At 46.1% G+C, this 21,542-nt stretch overlaps 1 pseudogene; it reads left to right on the top strand.

Annotated features, from left to right (window-relative positions):
* Positions 1-2,631: 2,631 nt before the first annotated feature.
* LOC119333049 overlaps positions 2,632-21,542 on the top strand; it is a 21,962-nt pseudogene continuing 3,051 nt past the window's right edge.

Here is a 21,542-nt window from a genome sequence, read left to right as displayed (position 1 = left end):
GATGAGAGCATTCTTGTGTGATGAAAATGGAGCATGACTAAACTATATGATTTTGTAGGGATGAACTTTCTTTGGCCATGTTGTTTTTAGAGGACATAATTGCTTAGTTGGTATGCTTGAAGTATTATTATTTCTATGTCAATATGAACACTTTTGTCTTGAATCTTTCGGATCTGAATATTAATATCACAATTAAGAAAAATTACAATGAAATTATGCCAACTAGCATTCCACATCAAAAATTCTTTCTTTTATCATTTACCTACTCGAGGACGAGTAGGAATTAAGCTTGGGGATGCTTGATACGTCTCCAACGTATCTATAATTTTTGATTGCTCCATGCTATGTTATCTACTGTTTTGGGCAATATTGGGCTTTATTATCCACTTTTATATTATTTTTGGGACTAACCTATTAACCGGAGGCCCAGCCCATAATTGCTATTTTTTTTGCCTATTTTACTATTTCGAAGAAAAGGAATATCAAACGGAGTCGAAAAGGAACGAAATCAACTGGAGAAGTTACTTTTGGAAGGAAAGCTACCGGATGGACTTGGACCCCACGTCAGGAGCCAAGGGAGGTGCTCACGAGGGTGGGGGGCGCCCCCCCCTAGGGCACGCCCCCTGCCTCGTGGGGCCGTCGAAGCTCCACCGACGTACTTCTGGCACCCATATATACTCACGTACCCTAAAACTTCCAGAACAGAGAATAGATCGGGAGTTCCGCCGCCAGAAGCCTCCGTAGCCACCGAAAACCAATCTAGATCCGTTCCGGCAACCTACCGAAGGAGGAATCCGTCTCCGGTGGCCATCTTCATCATCCCGGTGCTCTCCATGACGAGGAGGGAGTAGTTCTCCCTGTGGGCTGAGGGTATGTACCAGTAGCTATGTGTTTGATCTCTCTCTCTCTCTCTCGTGTTCTTGAAGTGATACGATCTTGATGTATCGCGAGCTTTGCTATTATAGTTGGATCCTATGATGTTTCTCCCCCCTCTACTCTCTTGTAATGGATTGAGTTTCCCCTTTGAAATTATATTATCGGATTGAGTCTTTAAAGATTTGAGAACACTTGATGTATGTCTTGCCGTGGATATCTGTGGTGACAATGGGTTATCACGTGATTCACTTGATGTATGTTTTGGTGATCAACTTGCGGGTTCCGCCCATGAACCTACGCATAGGGGTTGGCACATGTTTTCGTCGTGATTCTCCGGTAGAAACTTTGGGGCACTCTTTGAGGTTCTATGTGTTGGTTGAATAGATGAATCTGAGATTGTGTGATGCATATCATATAATCATACCCACGGATACTTGAGGTGACATTGGAGTATCTAGGTGACATTAGGGTTTTGGTTGATTTGTGTCTTAAGGTGTTATTCTAGTACGAACTCTAGGGCTGTTTGTGACACTTATAGGAATAGCCCAACGGATTGATTGGAAAAAATAACTTTGAGGTGGTTTCGTACCCTACCATAATTTCTTTGTTCGCTCTCCGCTATTAGTGACTTTGGTGTGACTCTTTGTTGCATGTTGAGGGATAGTTATGTGATCCAATTATGTTAGTATTGTTGAGGGAACTTGCACTAGCGAAAGTATGAACCCTAGGCCTTGTTTCCTATCATTGCAATACCGTTTACGCTCATTTTTATAATTAGTTACCTTGCTGTTTTTATATTTTCAGATTACAAATACCTTTATCTACTATCCATATACCACTTGTATCACCATCTCTTCGCCGAACTAGTGCACCTATACAATTTACCATTGTATTGGGTGTGTTGGGGACACAAGAGACTCTTTGTTATTTGGTTGCAGGGTTGCTTGAGAGAGACCATCTTCATCCTACGCCTCCTACGGATTGATAAACCTTAGGTCATCCACTTGAGGGAAATTTACTACTGTCCTACAAACCTCTGCACTTGGAGGCCCAACAACGTCTACAAGAAGAAGGTTGTGTAGTAGACATCACTCCTCAACCAGGACGCTTGCCGGGTATGAGGCCGCCGCATCCACTTGCCACCAATCCATCTTCAGAGTTGTACTGCCGCATCTACCTTGCACGGTCTAGCTACCGTCAACACCACCCCGACGCCAGATAGCTTCCTCCTCATGCACGAGTCCATCTCCGCGCATCGGACGCCGAGTCTCCACTGCGCCATGCCGCCGAGACCCACCGTCGATGATACTGTTGATGCCACACCGCTCCACCTACATGCCATCTCGCGTCGACTCCAAACTACCAGCAACTCCACCACCCTGAGAAGTCCTCGGCCGACGCCTTCAGGAAGGAACACGACACCAAAGTGCCATCGTCGCCCAAACAGAGGAACAGAGGCATTCGCCTGCGCTCATGGCAGAGGTGGGGGGCGTATGATCCGCAGCGAAGCCTCCAGGAAGGGAATCCGTGCCGAGGGTGTCGACTTTGGTGCGGCCGCCACGCCGGCCTGGAGTTTCCCCCGGATCCATGCCCACCCGCCAGATCCATCCAGGCAGTATTGGCGTCGACTTTAGTCGCTACCGTAGCGAGCACGAACCGGAGTAGATTGAGTCGGAGACGACGCCTCCCATGGAAGTCCGGTCGGCCATCGAGGAGCCGCTGTAGCGCCGCCGCCTCCACGCCGCCCACACAGCCATGGAAGAGGCCCCCCATCTGCACCCGCGGGTGCTGCCCGTCAAGCAGGCCGCACTACGCGCCACCGATCAAGGCCGCCGCCACGAGATCCTCGCGCCGCCCGAGGCACCGGCGGTCAGTCTGAAACAGATCGACCACAGCCACCATAGGAGCGCCCCAAACGGCCCCCCACGCGACCACCGGGGGAAGCAGTTCCTGCCGTCGCCCCCAGAGTCCTCCCGGCGTGCCCCGTCGCCAACGCGCCGCCAACCGCCGCCGAACGCCACCCGCGCCAGGTCCGGCCGCTGCGGAGAGGAGAGATCCCGCCGCCGCCGACGCCAACCGGACTTTGTCTGGCGGCACGCCCCGGCGGCGGCGGGCATGAGAGGTGGGAGAGGGAGCCGAGGGCTTGGCGGCGCTAGGGTTCCCCATGGTCGCCGCGCGGGGGCGACCCAGGGGAGAGGTGGGCGTACCTCTTCTCCATTAATAATGTGAGGCCAAACTTTATATGTGTGCCATATAACGAAATGAGGCATCAAGATATTTGGCTGGCCCTATGGGAGATGAGTGATGACGGTAGCACGCTTTCGACTCACTCCGTACTTATAGTCGTCGCTAGATGGTTTACGGACCTAAATGTATTTTTTGTTATTTCTGTTACTTCCCGTTCTAGTGCATGATGTTTGCTGAATAGACCTGATGTTTTCCTTGCAAAAAAGAAAAGAAAAATCAGCCTTAGATCAGTCTGTACAGAACCACCGTATCGATCAAGTATAGATGTGGTTGGGTACTTGGATCAGTGGTCGACCACACAAACATAATTTCCCGACAATGGCATGTGGTGCAAATCATGCATGCAACAAACAACTAAAGGCAGGCAGGCAGGCAGGAGAGTACGCGTGCGCGTGATCATCGTCGTCCATCAGATCGATCCGAGATCTGTGTATCTAATAACCAGCTCAGAAATGGCGAGCGATCTCATCATCGTCGAAATGATGAGTGGACTAGGACCAAGACTACCCGCCAAATCATTGTGTGCTGCACCTGCACATATGCGATCGGCCTCACAGACACATCACATGGCTCCTGGCCCGTCAGACTGTCAAGTGTGTCCCTAGCTACCCAGACGCTAGCCGCTGATGATCAATGCCGTCGCTGTGCTGGCGATTAGATGATGATTCTGCTAGTTCAATCGTTAGTGCTCCACTGCTCCGCAGCTAACTAGTCGTTGCGGATGCACTCCGTACGTGCAAGCTAGAATATACTGTAGTAGCTAGCTAGCGTTATGTGTACAAATATGTGCATTGTGTATTGCTTTCTATTCATTTTTGTAATGAGGTATCAAATGATTCTCTTCCTGCCTTTTCTGCAGGAATCACATCCGAATATATGCTTCATGTGCCAATTATTCTGCTTTTGAATTTCAGCAGTAACTAAACGGAAAAAAATTATATGAGACCAGGTCTCACGGTTAGCAGGTGAGACCCGTCCTGATGGATGACACGTGGCGTTCATAACTCACAAAGCATCTAATCTCTCTCCCCCCTATTTTAAGTGGGGGTGGGGGGTGCTTTGTGATTTGTGAATGTCACGTGTCATCCATCAGGATGGGTCTCGCGTGAGACCTGGTCTCATAGAATTCTTTTCCGTAACTAAACACCCACAACGGTTATAGTAATCCGTCATAGTACTCGGAACGTAGATCTTATCCACCAATAGGTGACTCAGGCAAGATTAGGGCTTCCACCCTCTCGCCACTCCGCCCCGACTTCAGTGGCCACTGGGCCTCGGAAAGTGTCGACACAAGCTAGCGTGACATCACAGACTTTGGATCATGGCACCGCCACTCCCCCCCCCTCCCGACACACACACACACACACACACACACACACACTACCCAGGTGCCGGTGGAAAGGATCCCGTCCTTGCTTTAACTAGTTTCTGTGTCTTGGTTGGGGCGGCGCGAGGCGGCGGCGGTGTATCCGAGTGATAATATTGCCCTCCCCGTCCCCGGATCCGGTGGGTGCCTAGCGCCAGTAGAGGGCTTGTGGAGGTGTGCCGCTCGCAAATATTTTAGACCCGGCCAGCGTTGGTCATCAGATAATCTATTTCGTTTCGATCAGCGTTCGTCTTTGATGGATTCTTCATGATTCGACCGACCATCATTTTAGTTGGTATGTTTGCACATATGGCTCTTCTAATCTACGCTTCTCTTCATCGGTGAGGGTTGATGTTTTGGCGCGTTTGGCCTTTCGTGTCTTAGAACATCGATTTATCGACTGTGTACTTCAAAAATTTTTGCTCGACGTGATGGGTGATGACGGGAACATGGCTTGTCTTGCTCTGGTGCTTGCACTCGTCACTATGTGTTTCCATGGACCTGATTATATATTTATATTATTTTAGAAATGTTGTTATGTTGTGATCCAGATTCAAAGTATAAAGATTAAGGCTTGGGCCGAAGCTAGGTCACATATGCTATATATATCCTTTGTAAGCCGCTGCACGGGATAATTGATCAGTTGTAAATCCCCGGCGTTTGTAACCTCTTCCGACATAGTAAAGATTTGCTGGCTGGCGCCTATGGTTTTTTCCCCTTCGTGTTGGAGGGTTTTCCATGTTAAAATCTCGCGTCTCCTATGTTCGACTAGAAGAACACCCGTGCGTTGCAACGGGGCCACATTAACTTTAAAAGTTTAATATTAATATTCTCATATATATCAAGTGACATTGGCGACCTTTTTTACCATCAATTCCTCACACACACTCTCTGCCTCCCTCTTCCTCACTCTCTCCCCCTCCCCCCCTCTCTCTCTCTCTAACACACACACACATATCCATCTTATTGGGTACGAGACCATAATCCATCTATTTCACACACACATATACGCTAGTACATAATAATATGGATTATGTGTATTATATTTGCCACCACAACTGAGGGAATTAATTTCATGTAAATCGGCCAACCACAGCTCCAAGAATACGCGGAGAAGGTGGCCCGGGTCGGCGTCGGCGCCGTCCGGCACGGGCCACGGGCCCGCTTCCAAGCGCGTCTGCGCGTCGGCCACCCACGCCGTGTCCTTCAAGTGCCACTTCCACCGCACCAACTCCCAGGGTCACGGCCATGGCCAGGGCCAGGGAAGCCGCCCTTATTTGCCCCCTTCACCGGCCGCGGCCAACACGGTGCCACGGCACCCGGCCTCGCCGTCCTCGTCCTCCAGCACCGTCGCGACCTAGTGACGCAGCCCAAGCATCGGCCTCGAGAATCAAGAACGCTCGACAACGTAGAGGGAAGGAAAGGTCATATACATGTCATAAGAAATGGAGTTTATTTACTGCTCCCTCGATGTATTGTTTCCTTTGTTTGGAGATTGATTACCATCCGTGAGTTAAGGTAAGGTTTACGTGATTGAGCGGTTTTTTGAAAATCAATTATTTGTTTTCTAATTAATGTAATTGAGTGATTTAAGGTAAGGTTAATTAATTTAGATTTGATCTTTAGAGATTGTTCGTGATTGATTCTACATTACTAAATAATTTGCGCCAGTATGGAAAGTTCTGATCTGTTTAGATTTCTTTCGTTGTGTGAGAGGGTGACGCGAAAATAAACCGATGAAGTGAGGGGAGGGGACGAAAAAAATCTACGAAAAAAAACCAGCGAAGATGGGAGGAGGTACCAAAAAAACCATGGAAGGTGGGAGGAGACTACCAACTGCTTCATTAGGAGTAAAAATTATTAGAGATTAGAGATTATTTGTTTCCTGAAAATCTATTATTTGTTTCCTAAAGCAAATTGCATTAATGAGAGAGATTTCGTAGATTTGGCTAAGGTAGGAAAGAATCTATTATTTGTTTGCTAAAGCAAATTGCATTAATGGGAGAGATCCGTTGATTTGGCTAAGGTAGGAAAGAATCTATTATTTATTTGCTAAAGCAAATTGTATTAATAGAAGAGATCCGTTGATTTGGCTAAGGTAGGAAAGAATCTATTATTTGTTTCCTAAAGAAAATTGCATTAATGAGAGAGATTTGTTGATTTGGCTAAGGTAGGCGATTTTTGCGGTTCGTGGCGGCTTAGTGTGAGGTGGGACGAGGTACCAAAAAAAACCATGGGAGGTGGGACGAAAAAAAACCTGAGAGGTGGGAGTTGTCCCTGGTTAACCTACGAAATTTCGTAGATTTTTTTAGGATAAAAAAAAACCGTGAGAGGTGGAACTAAAAAAAACCTGGAAGCGAGACTACCAACTGCTTCCTTAGGAGTAGAGATTCCGTTCTTCACCATGTTCGATTGCGTGTCGTACCGGTAACATTTATACTCCTTTTACATACTCAAACACACACAAACACGCGCACACACACACAACAGAATATTATTAATAAATCTTAGGAAATTTTCGCCACAAACACAGTCGAGAATTCTCACATACTTGGGCCTCTGTATAGGCTATTTGCAAGAAATATAAAGGGCGTAAAAAAGGGTTAGACTTGCGGTGAACAGTAGTCCAGACCTAGCATTAGTAGCAAGTAACAAACTAATCAATGAAACATGGAGGGAGGGAGGGAGGGAGGAATGTGATGGGAAGCAGGCAGAGGAACGACAGGGAGGGCCGGTGGTACAGGAGCTTTTGATCTAGTGCCATTTCCCACTAATCATTGCTGCTCCAGGCCTGCCCTGCCTGCTTCCTCTGATCTGAATAATTCCTGGGGACGAAGAGGCCAACGATGGAGAATGCAGGAGCAGCATGGCACGCTCGCGCATGTGGCGGAGGCGGGGAATCCCAAGGCACGCCAGCGCGGCTGCGCGTACGGCCACGTCCCACACACGTGCGCCCGTCGGCCCGGCGCCCCTTGCCAGTGGCTTCCGCCGGCCTTCCGCGATCAGCGCGCTAGAGAGACCGTACCGGGCTTTTCAAAACCTGACATGAATGTAAAGCCTGGCCCAAGACCCAGAAAACGCTGGACTTGGACTAACAATATTAAATTATTATTTAGAGATAAATAATTAAACGATCGCATTTTCGGGAGCCTCCCCACAATCACTTGGTGGTAGGCTGAGAGCAGACCACTCAGCGGCAACTACGTGGCGCACTCCGGGCGTTTCCTTCGAATTTTGTTTTTAATTTATATTTTTGCACGCGTTTTTGTCTCTCATGGAAGGAAAAAGAAATAAGAAAACATGTTTTTCCGCACGGAAAAACATGTTTTGTTATTTCTTTTTCCTTCCATGAGAGACATGGTTTTGCTTTTGCGAGCGGCACAGCTGTGCCTCTCAGAAATGAAAAAAAAAATTCACGAGAGGCACGGTTATGCTTTGGTTAGAGGCTTGGTCGCGCCTCTCGAAAACGAAAAAAATGCATTTTCTTTTTTCCTTTCATGTGAGGTACAATTTTGTTTCTGCGAGCCGTGCCTCTCGGAAACGAAAAAACACTTTTTTTTCCTTCCGCGGGAGGCACAGTCATGCTTTCTCGAGAGGTATGGTTTTGTTTTCGCGAGAGCCACGACCGTGCCTCTCGGAAAGAAACAAAAATGTATTTTTTCCCTTCTGCAGGAGGCTTGGTTTTGCTTTCGCAGGAGACACAGTCGTGCTTCTTTCTGAAAGGAAAAAAATATGTAATCCCAGTGCGATTTTTTCGTCCGTTTTTTTTCGTGAAAAAAAGTTTGTCAAAACCTACAAACATGTGATCTAGTTTTGAAAATCTTGACGCGAGAAATCCAATGATGAAAACGGTTCAAGATTTGGACACACGGTTTAAGAGATAAAACATTTTGAATAAATGGATCTACGAATAAATGGAAAACTCATAGGTTCCGACAGGTGGCATGCATGTTGTGCGGCACCTGTCGCATCCTAGGGTGGGTGATCTTTGAAAGGAGTACTCCACATCTCGTATTGCGGTTGATATGTATTGCTCGTTGCGACAGTTAAATATATTTATCTCCTACAGAGGAATCTAAGAGGGCTGGCTCACTAGGGTACTCTCCGGAAGCTTCCATCGCATTGGGAGCTTCTTGCCGAGTTTTTTTCTTCCTTTTTTTTTACAAAATATCCCTTTTCCTCCTGTGCTTTTTCATCCTCTTTTTTGAACTCACGAACATTTCATATCCGTGACAATTTTGAGTTTTTACTCCATCACGCGGAGTAATATTTTTTGAATTTTTGAAATTTTAAACGTTGTTTGGTGTTTGTTTTGAATTTTTTGAACATTGTCCTGTGAATTATTTTTGAATTTACGAACAATTTTTGTTATTCGTTAATATTTTTCTAAGTTGCGATTTTGATTTGAATTCAAAAACATTTGTTTTGTATTTGTGAACCTTCTTTGAATTGGAAAATAATTTACAAATCCGTGAATCTTTTTTGTAATTTGAAAAAATAGATTCATGAAAATTTTCAAGTTCCTGATTTTTCAAAAATATTTTTGCATGTTTTTTCTAACATAAAATATATCTGGCAAAATAAATATCCAGCCAGAAGGAAAATGTATAGATGAACTTTCTTTTAGTAATACGTATAGAAGAAATAGATAGAAATAATCTCTTGCTCTAGCTAGCCAGTAATGGGAGCCCTTATGATGATCACTAGTTAGCGAGCAAGTGATAAATAGAAATTCCTGAAGCATTACAACTATTTTCCTGAAAAGAAACATTTGCTCGTGTTGTTTTCGGCTTTCGGGCTAAGTTTCCTGGAAGAGAATGGTGGCCCAAGCCTGGCCTGGAGTCTGGCCTGTCTGACGGGGTTTCTCATGTGATGTTTAGTCGGCACCTACTCTACGTGGAGAAGGAAGGAAGACCCGAATGCATAGTGGGCTCCTACTCGGCCAGGTCAAGGCGAAGAATTGTCACCTTCCCTTCCTCGTTGTTTTTCTTCATTTCACAGACTCCACTCACGAAGAATGGAGTGTGATTTTAGGGTTTGCACTGCCACTTCCATGCAGTCTTTAGAAGAGTCGTATGGCATATGAGTCACTAAGTGAGGAACATAATCCATAGTCCCCTTCAACATATAATCTCCTCATTTACTACCTTTCGCCATCGGGGCTTGTAAATTTATTTCGGCCTTGGAGAATGTAGAGCAAACATACCACCACATTTGAGGGGATCACCCACGGAACCAAAAAACCCAAAGGTACTCAACCAGGATAAACACATGCTAGACGGGGAGGCGAAAAAAAGTTTTTGAAATGACAATGGCCATATATTAGTGTCGACCAACCCTTGCAAGGCCATCCTTATAAAAAACATTGCACAAATGTCCTTAGGGAAATAGTTGTCTCTACCTCCTACACTAGGCGGCGGCACACCATCAAAGAAAGTCAATGCCCCATGTAGACCTCGGAAACACCATTGGAGACAAGAAAAATCATTGAGGTAGATGCTTGGAAGTCACAAGTTCCACCTAGAAGGTGCCACAACAACAATCTGGGAAACATATTGTCACTAGTAGAAAAAGGGTCAAACGTGAAGCACATTAGTGCCGGTTTGTATTTGAGCCGGCACTAATGTATACATTAGTGCCGGTTCCAACGGCTAGCCGGGCCGCTTTCATTAGTACCGCTTCGTGGCGAACCTTTAGCACCGGTTCGTGCCACGAACCGGTACTAATGAGAGTGGTGGCAGGATGTTGTCAGACTGGGGCCCCTCCAGCCCCTTCAGTACCGGTTCTTGGCACGAACCGGTACTAAAGGTCGTCCTACATAAACCCTTCGTCCACCCGAACTTGCTCTGTTCTTCCCATTTCCCCTCTTCCTCTCGAGCTCATCACACATTTTGCTCAAAATTTATCAAGATTTGAAGGCCCCCATCCATTCAAATGATCACAAAGGTAAGCAACTTTGTCCTTTCATCTCTCATTGCTAGATTAGCTCTTGCAATGCTTTATATAGTGATTAATTTGTGAGTTTAGTAATTTGGGAGGATATATATATGTGCTAGTATTTGATTTATATGCAATTTTTTCTAGGAGGTATGTGAACCGGAAATTCCAACCGATCCTATTATCGAGAGGTTAAATTTAGTTGAAAGAGAAAACGAGTACTTGAAAGAAAAATTGAAAAGAATTGAGGGGGAGAAGATGGAATTGGAGTTGCATGTTGCCGATGTCGTCGATGATCACAAGATCAAGATGGAAAAAATGCGCTTGAAGATTAGAAAGATTAGAAAATATGCCATCGATAGTGAGGCTTGGTATCATTATGTTGTTGAATCCATTGTTACCTTAGTTGCGATCTTGATCGTATTTGTTGTTACATTTAAATGCTTTAGCTAGAGAGTTATTTGTTTGTTGCATTTAAGTGTTGTATGAACTTGTATTAATTTGGTCTATTCGGTGTTGTGTAATGAAGATGAGCCGGCAATGGATGTACGATGACCGATGCTCTCCCCAGTTCGTTGAGGACGTGCATACTTTTCTGCTTGCGGCTGAGGCAAACAAGCGGGCGAATGGTTTTATGCCTTGTCCATGTGCTCGCTGTAAGAATGGTCGCAATTACTCTACGTCAAGAACCATTCACGTCCACCTGTTTAAGTCCGGTTTCATGCCCCACTATAATGTTTGGACCAAGCACGGAGAAAGAGGGGTTATGATGGAAGATAATGAAGAAGAAGAGGACGATGACAGCTATCCTGGCCATGGGTTCCCTGAATACGACGATACAACAATGGGGGAAGAAGCTGAGCCGGTAATGCGGGAAGAAGCTGAGCCGGCAATGCGGGAAGAAGCTGAAGAAGAGGCATCAGATGAGCCCGTTGATGATCTAGGTCGGGCCATTGCCGATGCAAAGAGAAACTGCGCAAGTGATTTGGAGAAGAAGAAGTTGCAGCGCATGTTAGAGGATCACAAAAAATTGTTGTACCCGAATTGCGTAGGTGACAAGAAAAAGATGGGCACCACACTGGAATTGCTGCAATGGAAGGCAGAGAATGGTGTATCTGACAAGGGATTTGGAAAGTTGCTGGTAATGATAAAGGATATGCTTCCAAAGGACAGCGAATTGCCCGAGAGTACGTACGAAGTAAAGAAGGCTGTCTGCCCTCTAGGGTTAGAGGTGCAGAAGATACATGCATGCCCTAATGATTGCATCCTCTACCGCGGTGAGTACGAGGATTTGAACGCTTGCCCGGTATGTGGTGCATTGCGCTATAAGATCAGCCGCGATGACCCTAGTGATGTTGAGGGCCGGCGCCCCAGGAAGAAGATTCCTGCCAAGGTGATGTGGTATGCTCCTATAATACCACGGTTGAAACGTTTGTTCCAAAACAAAGAGCATGCCAAGGCGATGCGATGGCACAGAGAAGACCGTAATAAAGACGGAAAGTTGAGAGTACCCGCTGACGGATCGCAGTGGAGAAAAATCGAAAGAAAGTACGGGAAGGAGTTTGCAGATGACGCAAGGAGCGTATGGTTTGGTCTAAGCGCAGATGGCATTAATCCTTTTGGGGAGCAGAGCTGCAAACATAGCATCTGGCCTGTGACTCTATGTTTGTATAGCCTTCCTCCTTGGTTGTGCATGAAGCGGAAGTTCATTATGATGCCAGTGCTCATCCAAGGCCCTAAGCAACCCGGCAACGACATTGATGTGTACCTAAGGCCATTAGTTGAAGAACTCTTACAACTGTGGAATGGAATAGGTGTACGTGCGTGGGATGAGCACATGGGGGAAGAATTTGACCTAAAGGCGTTGCTGTTCGTGACCATCAATGATTGGCCTACTCTCAGTAACCTTTCAGGACAGACAAACAAGGGATACCGCGCATGCACGCACTGTTTGAACGATATCGACAGTATATATTTGGCTAATAAGAATGTGTACCTGGGACATCGTCGATTTCTTCCGAGCAGGCATCCCGTAAGAAAGAAAGGCAAGCATTTCAAAGGTGAGGCGGATCACCGGACGAAGCCTCGCCACCGTACTGGTGCTGATGTACATGATATGGTCAAGGATTTGAAGGTGGTCTTTGGAAAGGGTCCTGGTGGACAACCTGTTCCGAATGACGCTGACGGACGCGCACCCATGTGGAAGAAGAAATCTATATTTTGGGACCTGCCCTATTGGAAAGACCTCGAGGTCCGCTCCGCAATCGACGTGATGCACGTGACGAAGAATCTTTGTGTGACCCTGCTTGGCTTCTTGGGCGTGTATGGGAAGACAAAAGATACACCTGAGGCACGGGAGGAGCAGCAACGTATGCACGGAAAAGACGGCATACATCAGGGTCATGCAAGCTACGCTCTTACCAAAGAAGAGAAGGAAATCTTCTTTGAATGCCTGCTCAGTATTAAGGTACCGTCTGGCTTCTCATCGAATATAAAGGGAATAATAAACATGGCAGAGAAAAAGTTCCAGAACCTAAAGTCTCATGACTGCCACGTGATTATGACGCAACTGCTTCCGGTTGCATTGAGGGGGCTTCTACCGGAAAACGTTCGATTAGCCATTGTGAAGCTATGTGCATTTCTCAATGCAATCTCTCAGAAGGTAATCGATCCAGAAATCATACCAAGGTTACAGAATGATTTGGTGCAATGTCTTGTCAGTTTCGAGTTGGTGTTCCCTTCTTCAACATCATGACGCACGTCCTAGTTCACCTATGCGAAGAGATTAACATTTTGGGTCTTGTATTTCTACACAATATGTTCCCCTTTGAGAGGTTCATGGGAGTCTTAAAAAAATATGTTCATAACCGTGCTAGGCCGGAAGGAAGCATCTCCAAGGGCCGTCAAAATGAGGAGGTCATTGAGTTTTGTATTGACTTTATTCCTGACCTTAAGCCGATTGGTGTTCCTGAATCGCTGCATAAGGGCAGACTGGATGGAAAAGGCACGCTAGGAGGGGAACAAATAATATGTATGGACGGATATTCTCTCACTGAAGCACACTACACAGTTCTACAGAATTCCGCCTTGGTGGCTCCGTATATGGATGAACACAAGAATTTGCTACCCTCCAAACACCCGGAGCGGTCTGATGACTGGATTACACGTGAACAAACCAGGAGTTTCGCCAGCTGGTTGCAAGCACGTACCATGCATGACACCTCTATTGAAGATGACCTGTACTTGCTGTCCCAGTTACCATCTTCGAATATAATGACTTTCAAAGGGTACGAGATAAATGGTAATACATTTTACACGATCGCCCAAGATAAGAAGAGCACCAACCAAAACAGTGGTGTCCGTTTTGATGCAGAAACCAAGATGGGAAAGAAAACATATTATGGTTATATACAGGACATATGGGAACTTGACTATCGACGTGGTTTGAAGGTCCCTTTGTTTGGTGCAAATGGGTCAATATGACACGAGGCGGGGTAACGGAAGACCCGCAGTACGGAATGACAACAGTGGATCTCAACAATCTTGCGTATGCAGACGAACCATTCGTCCTAGCCAATGATGTGACACAGGTTTTCTATGTGAAGGACATGTCTACCAAGCCAAGAAAAAGAAAAGATAAGGAAGCGAATGCATCGTACGATGAGCCAAAGCGGCACATAGTTCTTTCTGGGAAGAGAAACATCGTGGGAGTGGATGACAAGACAGACAAGTCTGAAGATTATGAAAAGTTTGATGAAATTGCTCCATTCATAGTGAATATTGACCCGAGCATCCCGTTAAATGATAAAGATTTTCCATGGCTACGACGCAAAGGGACACACGCGAAGAAAAAGTTTCACACCCAAAGATCTGGGATGTGATCGGCTTAACTATCATCACTTTCTTCTATGTTTCACACCCAGGAGGGAATCTCTGTAATAGTTAGGGTAGCTAGTTATGTGTTTTGGCGTTTGAAACGCGAAGAAATTTTATGTGCAAACAAATTCTTTCATGCATTTACTGATTTTTTCAGCTAAATGACCCTGAAATTGAAAAGCATTTCAAATGAACTCAGAAAAGGATGAAAGTTGGCATGGTATCATAATTTCACCCACATAGCATGTGCAAAAAAGTAGAGACGGTTACCGCAAAAACTAGATGCACTTCGTGTACAAAATGGACAATCTGTTTCGAAGTATCAGGGTTTCGGATGAAAACTCATCCGTTACAAAGGCATTTTATTTTTTAAATAACCTAAGCATTACCAAATTGAATATAATGATAAAACACACTAATATTAAGCATAAGAAAAAAGAATCACTGAAAAATCTATTTTCAAAGTTAAGTTATTCACAAAAATAAATAAAGCAAAAAAAAATAAGAAAAAAAGCCCACCTACTGGGCCACAGCGGCCTGCATACGACTAGAAATCCAAATTCAAGTTGGGCCAGGATGCAGGCCCGCTAGCCCAGTAGGCCCAACAGGGCATCGCAGAAGAGGTAGGCCCAGAAGGCCTACTTAAGAGAGGAGCTCGAGACAGCAGGGACGGCGGGGCTTATAAGCAGGTGCGAGTGCCCCTCGGCTAGCGAGGTGGGACTAAACTTTTGTGCCCCTCGCCTAGCAGCGCACACCCTTTAGTACCGGGTCGTGGCACCAACCGGTACTAAAGGGGGGGCCTTTAGTACCGGTTGGAGCCACCAACCGGTACTAAAGGGGGTCGCTTCCCACCACTTGGGCTAGCCAAAACAGACCTTTAGTACCGGTTGGTGGCTCCAACTAGTACTAAAGGTTGGTTCTATATAAGAAAACACTTCAAAATTTCGTCAGTTTCTCATCTCTCCCTCTGCTTCTTCTCCTCTGCACCGTCGCCCGCCGCCCCCGCCGTCTCCATATCCCTCGTCGCCGCCCCGGCCCGTCGCCGCCCCCGTCGCCGCCCTGTCGTCCCGCCCCCGTCGTCCCCGTCGTCACTGCCGCCCCATCCCGGCCCGTCCCGGCCGCGTCGTCACCGTCCCCGTCGTCGTCGCCGCCCCGGCCCGTACGTCCCCGTCCCCGTCGTCGCCGCGCCCGTCGTCGTCCCCGTCGCCTCTCGCCTCGCCGGCCGGTGAGTGCGCGCACACACACACATACATTTTTAGTTATAGATTTTTCTGTTTTTTAGAAATTGTTAGACATTTTTCTGTTTTTTAGAAATAGTTAGAAATGTTAGAATTGTTAGAATAGTTAGAAATGTTAGAATTGTTAGAATTTTTTCTGTTTTTTAGTTATAGAAATAGTTATTAAAAAGTTAGGATTGTTAGAAATTTTTCTGTTTTTTAGTTATAGAAATAGTTATAAAAAAGTTAGAATTGTTAGAAATTTTTCTGTTTTTTAGTTATAGAAATAGTTATAAAAAAGTTAGAAACTTTTCTTTTTTTTAGTTATAGAAATATTAGAAATGTTAGTTATATATAGCATTATTAGAAATGTTATAGAAATGTTAGAAATTTTAGTTATCAAAATCCAATCATTAAAAAAATGTTACTTTTTGCGGGCATATAGCTAGTATTTGTTGTCGACGATGCCCGGCCCGCATCCTCGCCGTCGACTCGTCCGCGACGACGTCCAGCTGACCCATGGCCGGGACTAGGCTCCGCCGGCCTGACACTGGGAGGTGCTGCCTGGAGGGGCGCGCCGCTTGATGAGGAACCCGGCCCCGGGTCCCGTCGTCGACCCTGATCTCGTTTGGTGGCGTTCGCGTGGGCCAGTTTCGGTGCGGAGGGAGCCGGCCCCGTCGGAGGTGGTACGTCGTCGTGAAAGGGAGGAGGACGAGCACGTCCATCGCTACATGGTTGCGTTAGAGGGCGGCAGGTTCTCCAATACCTGGCAGTTTTTTTAGGGATCTCACTTCAGCTATGATCCTGTGAGGGTTCCTTCTCTTTGGGTGTCCACCGCCCGCGCCGCACTTCAGCTATGAGCCAGTGATGTACTATTCAATATTATATATTATTCGAGACGATGTATTCGAGATTAAATCTATTATTCGAGACGATGCATTCGAGATTATATCTATTATTCGAGACGATGTATTCGAGATTATATCTATTATTCGAGATTATACTAAATTGTTTTATATTTCTTTTGGCATAGTTAAATAAAAGCTATGGCGGACAATACCGACAGAGCGAGAGAACAGACCATGTTCAATATCATACGCGGGCCAGATGATGATCAGAATGAAGAAGATTTTGACGGCTCCGAATTTCTAAACAACACCGGAGAGGGTGATATAATATTCGATTGCGACGACCGAACTGATGAAGTCATGAACTACGACGAAGAACATATTGATCCTGAAACAACAAACACCGACGAGGTATATATATTTATATAAGCAGAAATCTGGTGATCATCGCATATTTTAAATGAGTTGAAGATATATTAACGAATCGATCTTTCTTCTTTCAGCCATCCGGATCGAGCAAATCTTCAGGCAAAAGGACGAAACGAGGCCCGAACAAAAAGTTGAAGGAGGGCGTAAAGTACAATATCGAGGCATTCAAACCTAATGGCGAAGCATTAGCGCCTAAGAAGATTGCAGACAAGTTCGTTCGTCAGTGCGGAGTTCTTGTGAAGGACCAACTTCCGATCTCCCTTCAAGAATGGAGAAAGCCAGCAAAGCCACGTCCAAATGTTACTTTTGTCGACGAGAATAAAAAAACTGCTTTGGGATACTCTCATGGAACATTTCACCCTACCAGATCATTTCACAGAAGCAGATGTGCAGAAAGTCAAGGACGCTGCTTTTAGGAAGATGGCGGTTGCATTCAAGAACAACAAGAGAACGACGTGGGAGAAGTACGTCAAGGGAGGAAGGAAGACTCCAGTATTCGAGGGGATACTAGAGAATCAAAGTGCTCATTGGGACGATTTCGTGAAATTCAAGGATTCAGAATTAGCTAAGGAACGGTCGAGAATAAACAAGAAGAATGCCGAAAAAAAGGATAAGTGCCATAAGCTGGGGCCAGGTGGCTACGCGGTGGCAATGCCTAAGTGGGATAAGTCTGAGAAAGAGATGGAGGATGCAAGTGTCACTCCGGTTACTAAGAGCTGGCCTCCCAGGTGCAGGACTTGGTTCTATGCACATGGGGGGGAGTTGGACCCGAAGACAGGAAATGTTTCGACGAATGCATGTCTGAACGGAGCCGACGATGCGATACTTGTTGCAGTAGAAGAGGCTCGATCGGGGGTGTTCCAGCCCAACAGAGAGAACGACAAGCTTACGCGTGCCCTGGGAAATCCTGAACACCCGGGAAGAACACGAGGCAAGGGCGCTATTCTGTGGTATGAGGGGTTTTCGGACTGGAACGCCGACTACAGAACCCGTGCGAGAAAGAAGATTGTGGAGGAGAAGAAGAGGAAGATGGAGGAGGAGCAGAGGAAGCGGGACTATGAACGCCTTCAAGGCCTAGAAGCAAGTCAAGCGGAATTGACAGTTAAATTCCAGCGGTAGCAGGAGCAGATCGACTCACTTAGCCAGCAAAGGGGGTCTCAGCAGCTGCAGTAGCTAGCGGATGATCCAGCATTGGATAGCACCGCCCCATCCATGCCGAGAAGCAGCGTGGGTTCCGCCCCGGGCGATACAGTGCTGGATAGATACCCCGTAGATGACATCACGGAGAACACTAACTGCGAGCTACACTTCAAAATGAAGAACATATCCATGAAGGTGGCGGACGCCGTTGCTTTTTCAAATTCCCCCGAGGCAACCTTCCATTGCAACCCGATTCCAGCGGGCTATGCTCGTGTCTTGGTTGATGAGGTGGTGGACCCATATTCGGAGCTACAGCTTGACATTCCTGAAGGTGACGATGAGCACACATTGGGAGAGGCCATACATCATGTCATCCTATGGAGAAAGGATTGCATCATCTTTCGAAGGCCACCGACACCGCGTCACCCGACTCCTCGTCGAAGTACGCCACTGAGTCAGCAGACTCCCGCTCCAAGTCCACCAACGCGTGAGGCCACTCCTCCTCCTCCAAGTCCGGCAAAGTGTCAGGCCACTCCTCCTCCAAGTCCGACACAGCGTCAGACGTCCACTCCTTCTCCAAGTCCGGCACAACCTCAGGCCACTCCTCCTCCAAGTCCGGCACAGCTTCAGGCCACTCCTCCTCGTCCAACTCAGCCCCGTCAGCCGTCTCCGCCGCCTCAGCAATCGCAGAAGAGACACCCCGCAGCTATGATGCGTAGCGATACGAGTCGAGGTCATAGTATAGGAAGTACAGGCGGAGGCAAGCGATATAAATATGGTCCAAACCTCACTACTCCTCTTCCTGTGAGGGCTTACGACAGGACCGAGGAGCAAACCAATGCCATAGTGCGGGCAGAAGTCGACGCCCATTTTGGACCGAAACCGCCACCGCCGCCAAGGGAGAAAGTCCCTGTGGAAGTAGTTGACCACTTCATTCGTATGGCTCAACCATCAGCTCCTAAGCCTGTTGACACAGACTATGAGCGCCACATCAGGAAGTTACATCGACAACGTCTACAGAAGGAGGCGAGCTCGAGCTCGAGCAAACAACAAGCAGCTGTCAAAAAATGCGAGAAAACCGTTGCCCAGCTGGGAGAACAGGCGGCGCAATCGATCCCCCCGCTTGTTGTGCCGCCAACAACACGTGACAGTACGCGCGCCCAATATTATTGTGGCCAAACAGTTTACATTCCCGAGGTGGGCGATGTGGTAATAACCTAGGAGCATATAATGCAGGCTGAAACTCTCAAAATCACTGTTGGACAACTCCTCGAGATCGAGGACATGCCTGTGCTTAAAGAGGAGGAAATAAAACGGAAATATGTTCGGGGCCAACCTTTGGTCAAGCCAGAAGAGGTCAAGAAGCTCCCAACGAGAATGTATGAATTACATGAATGGTACATGAACATTATCAAGAGATCCGATCGAGAGTCCCTCATGGTGCAAGTCAAGAAGGATCATTACTATCATGAGAAACATGTGACCATTGAGTATTCTGAACTGTTTCAGTTATACAATCAAGACGCACTCGACAAATCTATCGTCAGTTGCTATTGTCTGTAAGTGATTTCTTTCTGTAATTTAAGTCTCAAGCTAGCTGTAGTGATCCTTTTGATCTATCATTACCTGTAATTATCCTCACTATATTCTTTTCTGTGGTATTATGCAGGATGAAGATGTATGAAATGAGAAAAGGTGGACGCTATGGCATTGGGTTCATTGACGCAAACACCGTTAATGAATACACATGGAAAATAAACAAGCATCATGAAAAGCAGGTAGATGACAGCATGCTAGAGTTCTTGAAGCGCCTCAAATACAATGAAGATATACTACTTCCTTACAACTTCCAGTGAGTCACACTTTCTTGTACTACAAATTCTCTGTTTTTGCCTACTAGCTAGCTACATGTTTTTGCTTACATATGCCCGCTTAATTAAGACACGCAAACGTGTGTGCATGCAGATTTCATTGGATCTTGTGTATCATTAAAGTTGACGTCGGAACAATTGAAATACTGAACTCGCTACTCAAAGCAAATAGTGACTATAACATCTTGTTTGGGATAGTTAACAGGTAATTTCAATCATTATTAACTATATATCTCGGCCTATTTAGTTCGTCATTTCATGATATGAACTATTTAATAACCCCTTTATTCATTTTCTTTGTCGGCGGGCAGGGCTTGGGCAAGGTTCATCAGCGTCACGGAAGGCGAATGGAAACGACGGCTGAAATGGTTTCGACCCAAGGTAAGTAATTAAGTAGTACTAGCTATTTAGCTAGCTGCCATCTCTTTAATTATCATGCTTGATTAATTATTATCTGATCAAATTAAATTCCATTCTCGTAATAAAGGCCCTGAAGCAGACACAGGGAACTGATCTGTGTGCATTCTGCGTTTGCGAGAACATTCGCATGATGGCGTTCGAAAGGAGCAGATCTCAAAGACAGGAATGGGTACGCTTGTCAGAACACTATTCACAATTTTTACACCATTTATCGATATTTAGTCACACAACTAATACACATGCATATTGATCTCCTTCTTAACAGTTCAAAGAGGTGCGGGACAAGCTCCTAGAAACGGAGCGCGTAGAAGCACTTCAAGAGGAAATAGCGGGATTTTTGCTCGACCATGTCATAAATCCGAAGGGAGAATACTATTACCCGCTACCGCCCCCATCGACCAGGTCATGAACCACTTCCAATTGTCATCGTGCTCCGAAGGCACCAATTAGGCTAATGCCACTGGCTCCGAAGGCAACATGCATATGTAGGAGAAATTGTATATAGCTATACATGTGTGTATGTGTAAATTAATATGGTGGTTTGTGAGACATTGATGATATATATATGATTGGTTCTACTAGAAATTCTATTTATACATATATATATATATATATATATATATGTATATATATATATATGCATAACGTGTACAATGTGTAGTACCGTAAAATACCAGCAAACGAAAAAGAATTAAAATGGAAAACACAAAATTAAATGAAAAAGAAATCATAAAACCAAAAACCCCCCAAACATTTTAGTACCGGTTGGTGTTACCAACCGGTACTAAAGGGCTCCCGGCCCCCGGAGCTGGCTCGTGCCACGTGGTTGCCCTTTAGCACCGGTTCGTGCTGAACCGGTACTAAATGGGGGGGGCTTTAGTGCCCAAACTTTAGTGCCGGTTACCTAACCGGCACTAAAGAGCCTTACGAACTGGTGCTATTGCCCGGTTCTGCACTAGTGTGTCGTCTTGGAGAAGACGGATAGCCTACCCAATATATAGTGAGAAAAATTCGGGAAGAGCTAACCTCATAATCTCCTCAACGACGCTGAAGCTAGCTAAATGTGATTGGTTGGGGAAGGGGCCATAAGACCAAGACACGAAGCAACACCGTCCACTCCGCCGAAAGAGGCATTCGAAGACCAACTGCTAACACGAAGACACAACTAGATTGGCCATCCCAAAAGAACAACAAAAAAGTATTCCCCGACTTCCTCTATCGCCGTCAGAGGGTAGCAGCCGTACATCAAAACTCTACCCCTAAGACACCTAACTACAACACTGCAATGCAGATTGGGAGCCACACCCCTCCTACT

Source organism: Triticum dicoccoides, chromosome 7A (assembly GCF_002162155.2).
Source record: "Triticum dicoccoides isolate Atlit2015 ecotype Zavitan chromosome 7A, WEW_v2.0, whole genome shotgun sequence".
Lineage (NCBI taxonomy): Eukaryota > Viridiplantae > Streptophyta > Magnoliopsida > Poales > Poaceae > Triticum > Triticum dicoccoides.
This window is presented reverse-complemented; position numbering and strand designations above follow the sequence as displayed.